This window comes from Labrus mixtus, chromosome 6, assembly GCF_963584025.1.
Source record: "Labrus mixtus chromosome 6, fLabMix1.1, whole genome shotgun sequence".
NCBI lineage: Eukaryota > Metazoa > Chordata > Actinopteri > Labriformes > Labridae > Labrus > Labrus mixtus.
This window is the reverse complement of record NC_083617.1, coordinates 28458060-28471490: the sequence shown is the minus strand read 5'-3', so window position 1 is coordinate 28471490 and position 13431 is coordinate 28458060. Positions and strand designations below refer to the sequence as shown.

The following is a 13431-nucleotide window of genomic DNA, read 5'->3' as shown; positions in this document are numbered from 1 at the left end:
TTCATGCGGAAGCTGCGATATGAGCGATGTATTAATGGGGGGAAATTATTGTGCATTCAATTACGGCACAATGCCTTCCAGAGATGTTTGTGTGATTTGGCCGTGGCCTGCCTCGGCGGGGGTCCCTCCCTGACTGATGAGCACCCTAATCTGCTAATCTCACAAACAGGGGTAGAGGTGGTGTTTGGTAAAAAGGGGGGGGGGGGGGGGGTGTGGAGGTTTTTTATGACGAGCCAAACGCCTTGACTCGCCGCACGCTAACGGTGGCCAATAAAATTAAAGAGCCGGTGCGTGCCCGGGCGCAGAGAAGACGAGGGAGGAAATCAGAGATAGATAAACAAATAGAATCATAAAAAGGCAGGGCGCTGGTGAAGTGGTAATTCAGTGGGAGTTCATTAGGGGAGAGATGGAGGAATGAGGAGTGGAGGGCTAAACTGTGGATGACATTACCTCTAATGTGGCTCCCCTGCAGAGTTTGTGATAGGGTGGCCGTTCCTCGGCGAAAATAGGGTTTTTAGCATGACGCCACGCTCACAAAGGCAAAGTCCCCGCTAAATAGGATTTTTTTTTTTTTTCTTAAGCATTGTACTATTTTAGTGCAGAAAACATCTCCAAATGGGCTTCTCAAATGTGTTCAGGCGTACAGCCAAGTTCAGACGACATGGGCAAATGAGTTTTGTGGTGTGGCAAATTTGCAAGAGCTACGGGGTTTAAAGCCGCGAGCCTAACGCAACCTCTTTCTCTCAAACGAACCAACAAAAAGACCAGCCATCAGTTACATTCCATCAATTCTGTTTGCTCATATAAAGCAGAAATAGTTTTATTCTCTGCATAAGGAGCACTTTTACCTCTAATTTGAATTAACCTGCCAACCTGTGTTGGAGAGTAATGAAGACAAAAACCTAGAGACGGGAGAAACTAAGACATGCAGCATGTGTCACAGGCCGGAGTCCAGACAGCTATGGCATGATGGCATGGCGCTCTAAAAAGCTCTGTTTTACTTTATGATATTGTCACAGCAAACCCAGCCCTGGGATTTTGACTTGTCTGGGGCGTCCAGGCGTCAGTTGCTTGTAGCTGCCAACACTAAGGACCTTACCTGTTGTAGCCTCGCTTCAGCCCTGCAAATGAACAAAGATAAAGGAGTGCACATTATGGAGGAGTACTCGGGCCACATTCAATATTTTATTTCTAAATTTCCGAGATCAAGGTCGGAAATTTACGAGAATAAACTTGTTATTTTACGGTATGAAATTCGTATACATCAATTTAAATTAGGCTAATTTCAAAATGATTGTTTTGAAAGGTGGTAGCCGATCAGAGGAGCAGCCATCCACCTGTGCAAAAATGAAGATAGGAGAACCCTTGAAGCCTTTCTTCCTCTGACACAAAAGACACAATTCCCTCCAAGTCAGCGTGGCTCTTTCTTCAGAGAAGCCTCAGTTTCTCGCAGTATCTTTTCAGGGACCTGATATTTTATGAAGATGTGAAGATGATGTGCCAAACTGCAGCTTCATCTGACTGCATCAACATGTTTGAAAAGCACGGCCATCATACCTGGGCCTCCATCAAACAGGTGAAATGTGCACATACTGTGAGTGAGACATCATTTCTTCTTTCAATATAACCCTTTTTTTTGGTAATAAATTCAGCGTTTGAAATGTTTCATTGCAAAAGCTCATATTGCGAGAGAGAGAGAGATAGAGAGAGAGTTTTACCTCATCCAACATTTTTTCTTAATTACCTTTATTTTGATGCTTTTTTTCTTTTCTTTTCTGAGTTCATCTGTACAGGTTTTTAAAACCCATTTCCAGATTCACCGAGACACCAGACAATGTGATTTTTCTAAAACAGATGTCAGCAACTAGAAATTCCACATTTTGCTTCATCCCAATAAAATACTGGACGTTTTTACTTCTTCAGGCCCCTCAAATCTCCGACATGAAAAATCTGTTTTAGATTGAACTGCACGTAAACCCACGTCCGTGTTGCTTCATTTTAAGTGGTCACACGTCAGAATTGGCCTAGAAAATGTGTACACAAACGAAGGGGGCTCTATCTTAAAAGGAAACATACTGTGTGGAAAATAGTTTTTAAAAAACAGCTCCTCCCTGTGCAAGTTGCATATCGGCACTTCCTCTCCTGGTGTATAAATAGACGGCCGAGGGATTACAAGTGAAAGAAAATGTTCCTAACAGTAGCTGTGTTATCTGTCGCCATTGTCTGCCGTCTACCTCTGGATGTCTTAGTGAGACGTCACTGAGCGTCTGTAAACAAATTTGTGTTGCTCGTAGCGTTCTGGCGGATTTGTTGTCTGGTTGAGCGTATTTAGCAGATGAAACGTGTTGTGGTGACAAGCATGATAGAACACATATGTCGCCGAGGGCTATCCTCCCTGCCTCCCCTGTTGTGGCTACACAAGCAACTGATTGTGTTTCACTTTTCAGAGTGTGTCCATAGTATGTGTGTGTGTGTGTGTGTGTGTGTGTGTGTGTGTGTGTGTGTGTGTGTGTGTGTGCCGATGAGTGTAGGGGCTGTTTTTTTCATGTGAGCTGCTGGTATCTCATGGCGCTTTAATGTTGCCTGGAGCACTGCCTTTATGTGTGTGTGTGTGTGAGACCGTCTGTTTAAAACAAGAGTTTCTAATTCTTTTCTTTTCCTCCAATGCGACGTTCTTATTTTTCAACCTGGAGTTTTCTTCATTTCTCGTTTTTTTTCCCTCCTCTCTTCCCTTCCCTTTCCTCTCTCCTCTCCTCTTCCTGTTCTGCAGCACTTTAGAGCAGATGTAATTGCTCAGACAGAGCAGGCGTTCAGAGCACTGTCGATGTAAATGCTGCTCCATGGCGGCGGCTGACTTAATGAACAGCAGGGCTTGCAGCCCTCTGGCAGCACTTAAACTTTAAAACATCTATTATTGAGGCGTGAGAAAAAAAACAGAGTGGCCAGCGCTGACCCCTCTCTCATCGCTCTCTTTTTATATCTCTAGTCACGGGGGTGGAAGGGTTGATGTTGTTGAAAGATAAAGGTGCTGCATGTAGCGTTTTTTAACTCCAGTGCTCCGTTGTCAAATTATTTCATCAGAACTTCCTGTATAGCTGTAGGCCCCTGCAATCCAGAAACCAGCCAAGTCTTCAAAAAGACAGTGACAAGTTTGACATTGGAATATTATTATCGTAGGTATTACATTACAACACTGAGAGGTACAAATGTTCGTGGATGTGTGCCTTGTTTTTACAGTTTTAAATTACCCCCACCCCCCCAAAATAAATAAACTGTAGGGGGGCTGTAATGTACCCAGGTGTTAGAGTCTGATAGGGGCAGACATAGAACCAGCACATACTGTGTCAGTAGTTGTGAAAACTACTAAACCTGTAAAGGCATAGTATGCGTGATATTTGATGTTTTTAATGTCATGATTGACAGCTCAGTTGTCCTGTAGCGTTTCATTTTGTACAACAGAAGGAGATGGTGACACATTGTCCATATGTATATACAGTCTACAGTTCTCTCAGTTTATCACACTTCATCCACATGTGTTTGGTTCTTGGTGAAGGCAAAATGAAGCTTCCAGTGCATTTGGGGGAGCTTAGCTTGTATAATTTTACTTGAAAGTCACACAGTCATCATCATATAGATCCAGTGAGGACAAAGTGCTACACATGCTGCTCACAAAATGGAAAATAAAAAGTGCAGAGTCCACTTCAAACCATTGCCGTTTTTTGGTTAGCTCCTTCTGGATGTAAATACAACCTATAAGTGCAGATGAGGTCAGAGTTAGCTTAATGCTAACCTCTCTTTTTTTCCCGCTATCTCTCTTGCTCTGGGAATACAGATTTAAAAGGCCATTATACTCCATCACCTTCACCATGCACAGTGTCACTGCCATCGCTGCAGTGTCAAGTGCCTTATTTCTGTATTAGAGGGGGAGAGATAAGTGTGTGTGTGTGTGTGTGTGTGTGTGTGTGTGTGTAAACTTCTGCTTGATGTGCTACTCACTGTATGTGTGTGTGTGTGTGTGAGTGAAAATATAATGTACAAGAGGTTAGCGGAGAGTGTGAGTGGGCCGTGCTCCGCTCTGGACGCACTTATCTCTCCTGCTGTGTAATGGATCCTGCTGAATATTTGCATAAGGTATGGAGGTGATGTCATTTGGTCCTCAGAGCTGCATTTCAATGATGGTTGACTGTTGGCAAAGTGGACATACTCAGAACAAGCTTAACCACTTCACATCCTTCTGTTCAAACTTCGGTCAAACTTTTTTTCAGGTGCTCAACAGAATGTAAACTTTTATAAATTACATTATCTGTTTTCAAGACATTTGGTTGTTTCCTTATGGTTTTGTCTGTCAGGGTCATAACAATCATCATTTATTTATTTAAATAAAGGATGTTCCTGGGTGACTTTTTTTCTCTCGTCAGTTAAACAGAAATTAAAATTCTGGTTTAACGACTAATAAGAAAATAATCGAAAAACAGTAAAAATTAAGCAAAATGTATCCAAAATCTGCATGTAAGATGTAATTTGGTTTGCCAAGTGTGGCTAACATTAGCATTGCTAGCATCAGCAGCCTGCACCCTGCAGGTTACAGTAACATGCCTGTGCTGAATATACAGTAGATACATATTGCTCAGTCGATTTGCCAATTCTGACACAGTCTATGCACATTTTTATCTCAGTTTTCCAGATCAAAATAAAGCAAAACCACGCTGCTCCTACGAGATGCTATCCGTTCACTGTGCCTGTTGACATCCGGGTATTAGAGCGGGGAGAGCAGGTCCATTAACAGGAGCTTTAGCCACTCTATGGCTACAGCCCTGACGAGTGGTGGGTGGCTGCAATGCAGTATGAGCATAATATTATATAATCATTAATATAGAATGTGAAAGTGCTTGATTAAAATGTTTTAAAGGAGGACTTCGCACATCGAACTATCTCATGAAGTAGGTGCGTAGGACATTAAACTATCACATTAAAAATAAAAAAATCCTGCACACTGGATTTGAGGGAAATGAAAGGGGTGTTAATGATGATAATAAAAAAAACAGGTCACCAAGTGACACAGTGTGGCCCATTGCTGTTTTTTAAGTTTTTGACAACAATAGAGTCTTAGAGCAATCAAACATGTTTTTTTGATGTGCACACAATACTTGCTTAATAATTGATGAGAGATTTTGAATATAACAGAAAAGCATCAACAAACCTCACCTAAAGTCTAAAAGTAAAAAATCTAAACACGACTGGCTTTTCTTTTACCAATACTGCATGCTCAGATCGTCAGTGATAGAAATGTTTGGAAGCGACCAAAAGGAAGACACGAAACAGATGTTACAGTAAGTAGGATTTTTATATTAAAACAGCTATTTTAAAAACTTGTTTTTAGGTCAATCTGCAGTCTTTAATGACCTACAATCTTAAATATCCCAAAGGAAGTATACAGCCATGATAAAGAAATGTATAATAGAGGCTGCATTTACCTTTTCTCTCACTCTGAAGAGCAGGCTATGTAGGAGCCCCCCCGCCCCCCCAATCTTTTAAGGATTTACAGTGTTTGATGTCAGTGTCACTGTTCAAATGTCAACATGGTGGAGAAACTTTCATGAACATGTTAAATAGTTCAGTCTGCCCAAAGGTCATATTCAATCAGTTTAATTGTACTTACAGTCTCTGGAACCCTCTTACAAGCTCTGCTCGAGGATACACTGAGCTTCCTCTCTTCCTCCCTTCGCTAATAGCCGTTGTCTTAATGCCAAAGTTGAGTATTTTTCAGGTTAAATTTGGGGTGGCGACGCTGTGCGGCGATATTAATCTCACTGGCGTCGTCGCTGCGGTGGTAATGAAGGATGGCCGGCGTTATTTGTATCCTCGCTTGTCGAGTGTTTTGTCAAAAGTAGGCGAGTTTTGCTTGCCTGGTAGATTTGTGTTCTCCCCGGGGAGCCGTGGCCCAGTAAGAGACAGCAGTTGCTCGACATAATTAGACCGGGAAGGTCCTTGTAAACTCATTAATATTTTGCCCAGGCTGAAATGGCTGGCTCTCCGATGGTTCCTTGGCTTGGAAAATAGAGATTTTAGTGTAGAGTTGAAATAAAGGCAGTAAGATGAATAAAGGGTTTATGTAAACAAGTTGAGGAGCTGGTCAAGAAGCACTGCAGGATATCTGAGCCCTTTTAAAGAGGAACACTGATTGAGTGTGACCAATAATGATGACAAAAAAAGCACCATTAAAATGTACTTTACATTAACTGAAACTGTTAGGTTTATAAATATAATATATATATAAATATATAAATGTAACATAAATATTTTCAAAACCTCCATCTATCCATCTATTTTCTTACACTTATCGGAGGTCGGGTCGCGGTGGCAGCAAGCGATGTAAGTCAGCCAAGACTTCCCTCTCCCCAGCAACGTTTTCCAGCTCCTCTTGTGGGATTGCGGGGCGTTCCCAGACTAGACAGGATGTATAATCCCTCCAGTGAACTCTGGTTCTACCCCGGGGTCTTCTCCCAGTTGGGCATGCCTGTAAAACCTCCAAAGGGAGGCGTCCAGGAGGCATCCTAATCAAATGCCCAAACCACCTCAACTGACTCCTTTCGATGCGGAGGAGCAGCGGATCAACTCCAAGCTCCCCCCGAATGTCCAAGCTCCTCACCCTGTCTCTAAGGCTGAGTCCAGCCACCCACCGGAGGAAACTCAATTTCAGCCACTTGTATCCGCGATCTCATTCTTACGGTCATTACCCAAAGCTCATGACCATAAGTGAGGGTTGGGACGAATATCGACCGGTAAATCGCCGAGTCAATCTGTCTGTCAAACCTGTTTCCATGAAAAATGTCTGAAGACTAAATATTAGTGTCTGATCATTGTGAGGAAGTATAAGACTAGGCTCAAAGATTCAATTAGCTTTCAATTAAGTTTTGTTGAAATGAACACATTCCACAATCACATGCCACCAACACAAAATAATTGGACCTATCTGAATCCATCAACCATCATCAAGGCTATAGCGCACAACTGGCCCATCACAGTGATCTGTTTGAACAAGGCTCATCTGGTCATGTGTTGGTTAATTAAAAAAAAAAAAATCTCCTTTGACTGTGACTAAGAACACAGTCAGTGCTTTGCCTTTGTTCTAAAAGTCATAAACCCAACATTCCTTTGTCCTGGCACTCACTCCTCCTGCAGTTGTAAATGGAGTGATTGTCGGCGCTGTCCATGGTGCTGAATCACTAAAAGTTAGCTCTCATTCCAAAACATACTGCACGGTATCTCTCTGTCATATGCAAACATACATGTACAATTAAACTTCACTCAGGAGAGACTTAATTAAGAGTTTACAATTAGGGAGGGGTAGCCAGACTGACAGGATGATAGGATACCCCCCCCCCCCCCCATGGAGTCTAGACACTGGTGGCGGTCGTGGTGTGGGTTGCAGCGATCACACTGACATGACAAACTGACTGTGGAAGAGAGAGAACAGATTCCAAAATTTGACAGCAGCATGATTATTGGTTGAGAGAGGTTGTGGCAGAATCCGGTTGGATTATTACTTGAAGAGTATCAGGCCCAAAATCAGATGATCACCAGCAGGGAGATGGTGAAAGAGGTAGAGAGGGAGTGGCTAAGTTGTATGAAGATAATTTAATTAATGTGTGAGAGTATATAACCAGTCTTCTTGCCTCAACTTACACTGAGCTTCATTTATAGTCTGTTAAGGGCCCACATTGATATACTGCAAATCCCCAACCCCATCACTTAACCTTAGACTCTAGAAGCCTTACCTTATTACTTGGCCTAGATTCACTTTTAGAAACAACATCTTTTGTTTGGTGTAGAAAGTATACAAGTAAATATTGTAACCTTTTATTTCCAACATGAAAGTGTTGTCGGATAGTACGTAAAAGGATTAGGGCCACTGAAACGTCTGACTTTAATCTCCAAATTATGAGAAAAAAGTCAGATTTCTGAGATTAAAATCAGATTTCTAAAAAAATTATAATAATCAGTAGCCCTAATCCTCTTGCATAGGAAACCCCTGGATGAGACACATTGGTCTTTTCAAAGATAGAAGAGGACAGCTGGATTTTGGTCCTTTTGTCCTGAACACTGAGATTGCGATAACTGTAATATTATGATATATTGTGGTCAGTCCATTCTTTGTAGGTTACTGAACAAGTGATTTGGTTTGACACCTTCATAAAGTGTCAGATTGATCAATTTACATTTTGGTTTTGATAAGTTCATATAAAACTCCATGAATCAAGCTGTTATTCACATGAGAGAGACATGTTTCTAAAGATCAATGCGTCAAATATTTCAATGGAAAGCAGAGACTGCTTTATTTATGTAGCACATGTCAAACACAGACGGGATTGAGTGAGCTGTAAAGGAAAAGATTAGAACTGTGTTGAAAACATAAGCAATAAAAAGGATAAACTTAATCAAGATTGAGATTTATATAAGAGTTTATTTTATATAAAATAAAAATACATCAAGTAGGAAGAATAGTCCGTCGACTAATGACAAGAATACAAACTTTGATTCAGTATACCACAGAAAGGGGAGATTTATTTTCAAGCCAGTGTGTGAGTTTTCTAAACACAAATTATGAAAGACCTGTCTCTTTGAGTTTTACACCACATGTGTAAACTGCTGAACCGACATACACCTGCAAAGAGCACACGATACATTCAATTGTAAAGATATGGGATTCCTCTGCTTAAATTCTTTAAGATTCAAGATTCAAACCAAACCATAAAAAAAAAGAGCTGAATGTAAGGTATTTTTTTGTTCTTGAACAAGACTGTTGTGAAGTGCTGAAGGTTTATGTTTCTCTTTGGTTCAGAAAGTTCTTTATCTTTTGTTTAAGTGGAATCTCACTTTTTGAACTGCCGTTTCCCTACATACTGTAATACATGTTAGTATTGATAGACTTCCTTTATAAATACACTTCCAATCTGAATTTAGTTCTGTACTAAAAGAAGAGAGTGGACACTTCCCTCCCCCTGCTAGAAGAGGTTTTTTATTACATCTATGCTAAACTTTTTCATCTCAGGAGATACACAGCAGGTTTCAGACTCCCATCTGTTCAGCGTCTAGCCCAGGAAAGGCTCACAGATGGCGATTTTGGTGGACACGAGTTAGAACATGGCAGGACAGTTCATGTTATATCATAAGTGGAGTCTGGGCAGTGCAGGAGCTTTACAAATCTTTACATTTTTACATATATTTTTATTTTTTATTGGCAATATTTCTTAATGTTTTAAATGTTTTAAAAATGTTAACTGTTTACTCACTCTTACAGAACGTGGCTTTAGTTGGTGTTTAACATCATTTTTTTGTCACTACAGAAATATTGGGTTTTCATGTGCATCCATATTTAAGGTGCAGGTATACTGTAGGCTGAATTTGAAGCCCAAATCTCAAATGCATAACCTTTAACGCTGGCAGTCACACCTTCAGGCAACTCCAATTTCTCTAACCTGGCTGCATATCTTTGGGAGGATGCTACAGTTTCTGATTTGATCTTAAGCAGGCACATGGAAAAACATGAAAGCTCCATATGATGTTCCCAGTAAGCAGAAAGGTTTGCACCAAAGACTTTGTATCAAGACAGAGGGTGCAACAGACGCCTTGGAGTGGAGGCTAACTATTTAGAGCTCCCCCTGCTGACTGGCCGCAGTACAGGTCATGAACCCCGCCCTCTTTTTAAAAAATTTTTTTCGGTAAGATTTATTTTGGAGTTGTTTGTGCCATTATTGCAGAGCCAGGACAGGGGATAGAAATCAGGGAGAGAGACATGCGGGAAAGGAGTCTCAGATCAGATTCAATCCCGGGCCACCCCCCTTGGCGCTCCAACCACTACGCTACCGGCGCCCTAACCTGCCTTCTTAATGTCAACAGGTGGGACATTGGTCAGACCATAGAGTGACAAGCATGTGAGAATTTCTTTGTGAAACCCTGATTCTGTTGTGTCAGTTAATTATTTTACTTGTTTATGTCCGAGGGTTTCTTTTACTGAATAGTTATTTTATGTCAAAAAGAGTGGATGCAATGTCTTGATTAATAGCTCTGTTTAAAAACATGGCTTCTGACATTGTTCTCATCTGGATTAACAAAGTGGAAAGAAAACGTAATGGAAACTAACAATACAATTATTGAACTTTCCATAGACATTAGTGTCTGGTCTGCTGTGAATTGTACTAGCCTCAGGGGATCTTTTATTGGGTGGACGTTTCAGGGTGGTTTAATTGGTAAGTTAAATGTTGTGCTTTGGTTGGCGTCAATTCTCCCTTCTGCTCATGTTTTGGCTTCAAATTAAATTACAATCACCATAAGTCTGCACCCATCATGGGGGGTATTTGGTACATGAGCCGACCAGTGAAACCAACAAGGGCAACCGAACCACAAGGGCTGAAATGACGTGTGTTAAGAAAAAGGTGCAGCAATTTCAGAAATGAAATCAATTTAAAATAAAGCAGGTGTTGCTAACAACTGTAATGCGCTGCAAATGAAAGAAACTTGCTGAAAAGGCCAAAACAACCGCAGTAGCATTAAATGCGCTGCAAACACGTAAATGATAAATGGTCAAAAATAAATGTATTCTGAAAACATCTGTGCCTTTAGGTCTGATTCACTTCCTTTGATTAGCAGCATTTTCTTAAATACAGATGTTTTTTCTTTTTTTTTAGCATGCATCGTTCATGATCTTTTTATCTGCAGGGCATTTGATGTTAATGCAGCTGTGTCTGTTTTTCAACATGTTTTATTCGCAGTGTGCATCAGTTGCTGCTATTGTTTTGAATGGTAAATGCTGCAGTTGTCAAAATGATCTTAATCTGACTTACTGTGCATTTCATGAAATGAATATTGTTAGTTATTAATTTTGACTATTTGAGCTAAAAACCTAAGCATGTCATGTGCATCTCTTCTCATATGACCTTATGTAGTCCCAAAGCTTTAAACAGGTTAGGTCTTTCCTCTGGACACTTCGTACACACTTTTCACCATCTCTCTCTCTCCCACAAAGTCATCTTCAACATGACGCACCCCTGCCACACTTTTTAATTTTTAAACCATTTAATTGTCAGATTATAACAACCCGTTCTTCACAGATTTTATTTTCCGCAAACTGGTGCAGGCTGTCCGCGCAGCAAAGCACCTCCCAGTGGAGGTGAGACCGGTTACTGGATCATCCCAGAATGCCCTGCTGTTCTTCTCTACGCACTGTTAAGTCCCTCGGGTACACCTACACACTCTATGACCTCTTTGCTCAGTGGACATCATCAGGCAGATTAAAATCAGTTAATGCACTTGGGGCTAGTTGACTCACTGTCACACACACACACACACACACACACACATACACGCACACACACACACACACACACATACACACACACACACACACACACACACACACACACACACACACACACACACACCAAACCATCAACCAGCCATTTCTCGCTCACTTTTTAAAATTAATACCCATTGTTTTTGTTAAGCAGAGGATGTCCCGGAGGCTGCCTCACGGGGTTGTGTGTGTGTGTGTGTGTGTGTGTGTGTGTGCGCGAACGAACTGAACATTAAATTCAGTGAAGAGAGGGTTTCAGTGGATTACTACGGCCCCAAAGTGCTGTGCCCTTTCATTAACCTTGCCTCTTAGTCGTCTCATTTAATACAAAACAAATTTCTAATCTGCAGCCTGCTAAACAGTTCTGCAGCTCACTCTGTGCCTGAGTGTGTGTGTGTGTGTGTGTGTGTGTGTGTGTGTGTGTGTGTGTGTCTACGTATGTGTGTAACTGTTACTCTTATTGCCTTGGGTTCCCTCTGCCTAGCCCCCTAATTACTCCCCGAAACAGGCGGCAAGGCTCCTCCTATGTGCTATCATCATTTTAAATTTATTTTGATTGATTTGTGTCAGCTTTAACTATGCTTTGGGCCGAGGTCGATAAATAAAGATCAATACTTTAATGTTTTCCTCTGAACCTTTATTAAAAAATAGATTGGCTATAAAGAGGGCTGAATTACGAGGAGGACTGGCTACTTCCAATGCATGTCAACTGGAATCTAATTGAACAACATTGAACCAGGGAAGATTAGTCCAGGGATTGTGAGCTGCAGGAGGCCTGGAGTGAAAGAGAGGGATGGAAAGAGAATGACTGAGGAATTGATGCTGTTAGGGCGAAAAGAAAAGGAGAAAAAGTAGTTTGGTCCAGCTTGAAAGAAATACAAAACTCTTAACCATGAGAATGAATGTGATGTGAGTAGTCCTTTGATTTACAATATTTACCATAAAACTTGAGATTAAAGACCATCCCAAGACAGAATAACAGTAGTATGTGTACCAGTGTAAGAAAATGAACGCTCAGCTGGAGGTTCATATGTGTGTGCTTCCACTGAAAATGTAAACATGCGGGCGAGAAAGGAGCCACTAGTCGGACATGAACCCGGGCCGCCTGCTTGGAGAACTACAGCCTCGGTACATGAGGCGTACAAACTAACCACTAGACCACTGACGCCTTGTGATATTTATTTTTGTATGTTCTCCAAGAAGTTCAGTACTCACAAATGTAATCGCTGAGAGTTGTTCAACCATGCCATCACATGAGCGGTGTTATGTACAAAACTGTTGTTTTCTGTGAGGCACCGTTTGACCTCCATATATTAATCAACCTCTGATCACCTGCACCTGTGGGCTTGTCCAAAAAAAAAGCTTGAGTCAAGCCCCACCACCCTTTATCTCACACTGCAGCCAAGATCAGCAGCATGGCGTCAGCCCCCTCTTTGATTTTCTGTTGTGTATTAGTTAAACATGACTTTGCAGCTATTTGCTGGTTGATAGTTTTGACTCCTTGATGTGCGTCCCCTGAGCCAGGGTCATAACTATGGAGACACACAAGTTTATCACAGGGGGTTCATTGATTAGCTAGAGGTTTTTGGATGTCCCAAATGTTTAAACCAAGGTAAAATGAATAGTTTTATTGTTGTGAATGAGGAGTTTTAGTGCCTCTGATCTCTAAGGAAGAGAACGCTCGTTTCTACACATGCTCGGCTTTTCAGGGAAACAAGCACTAACACATTTAAAGTGACTTGGAACCTTTCAACAGGAACTCCCTGCTGGGAAGAAATTATGATTCATTGGAGTGCCCGTGTCTGACACATTGTAAAGCCACAGTCACATCTGGAGGAACAATAGGTTTTAGGAGTGTTGATGTAAAAAGCGCTGAAAAAGATCGCTTGACATTTTAATATTTACCCCGTTTGTGCCAAATCCCTTCCAGATCGCAATGCACTTTTTTTTATTATTATTAAAAGCAGGAACCGAACCATTTTCACTAGAAGTCACACTTTACTGATTGCATTTTGACAAGCGCAGATAAAAAAAGACAAACTTCCAAATATCAAAGAGACAGAGTAACAGAGCGATAA

The 13431-nt window shown here is 41.2% G+C and overlaps 1 long non-coding RNA gene across 3 annotated transcripts in view; it reads left to right on the top strand.

Moving 5' to 3' along the window:
- The window catches only part of LOC132975915 (uncharacterized), a 151908-nt gene that overhangs the window by 71144 nt on the left and 67333 nt on the right, over positions 1–13431 (top strand). Inside the window, exon 1 of one of the 3 annotated variants that reach the window (XR_009673334.1) lies at positions 8854–9900. The exons of the other annotated variants lie outside the window; for them this stretch is intronic. This is a non-coding gene — a long non-coding RNA (uncharacterized LOC132975915). Of the gene's footprint in view, positions 1–8853; positions 9901–13431 lie in introns of those variants that run through there. 3 annotated transcript variants of the gene reach the window in all.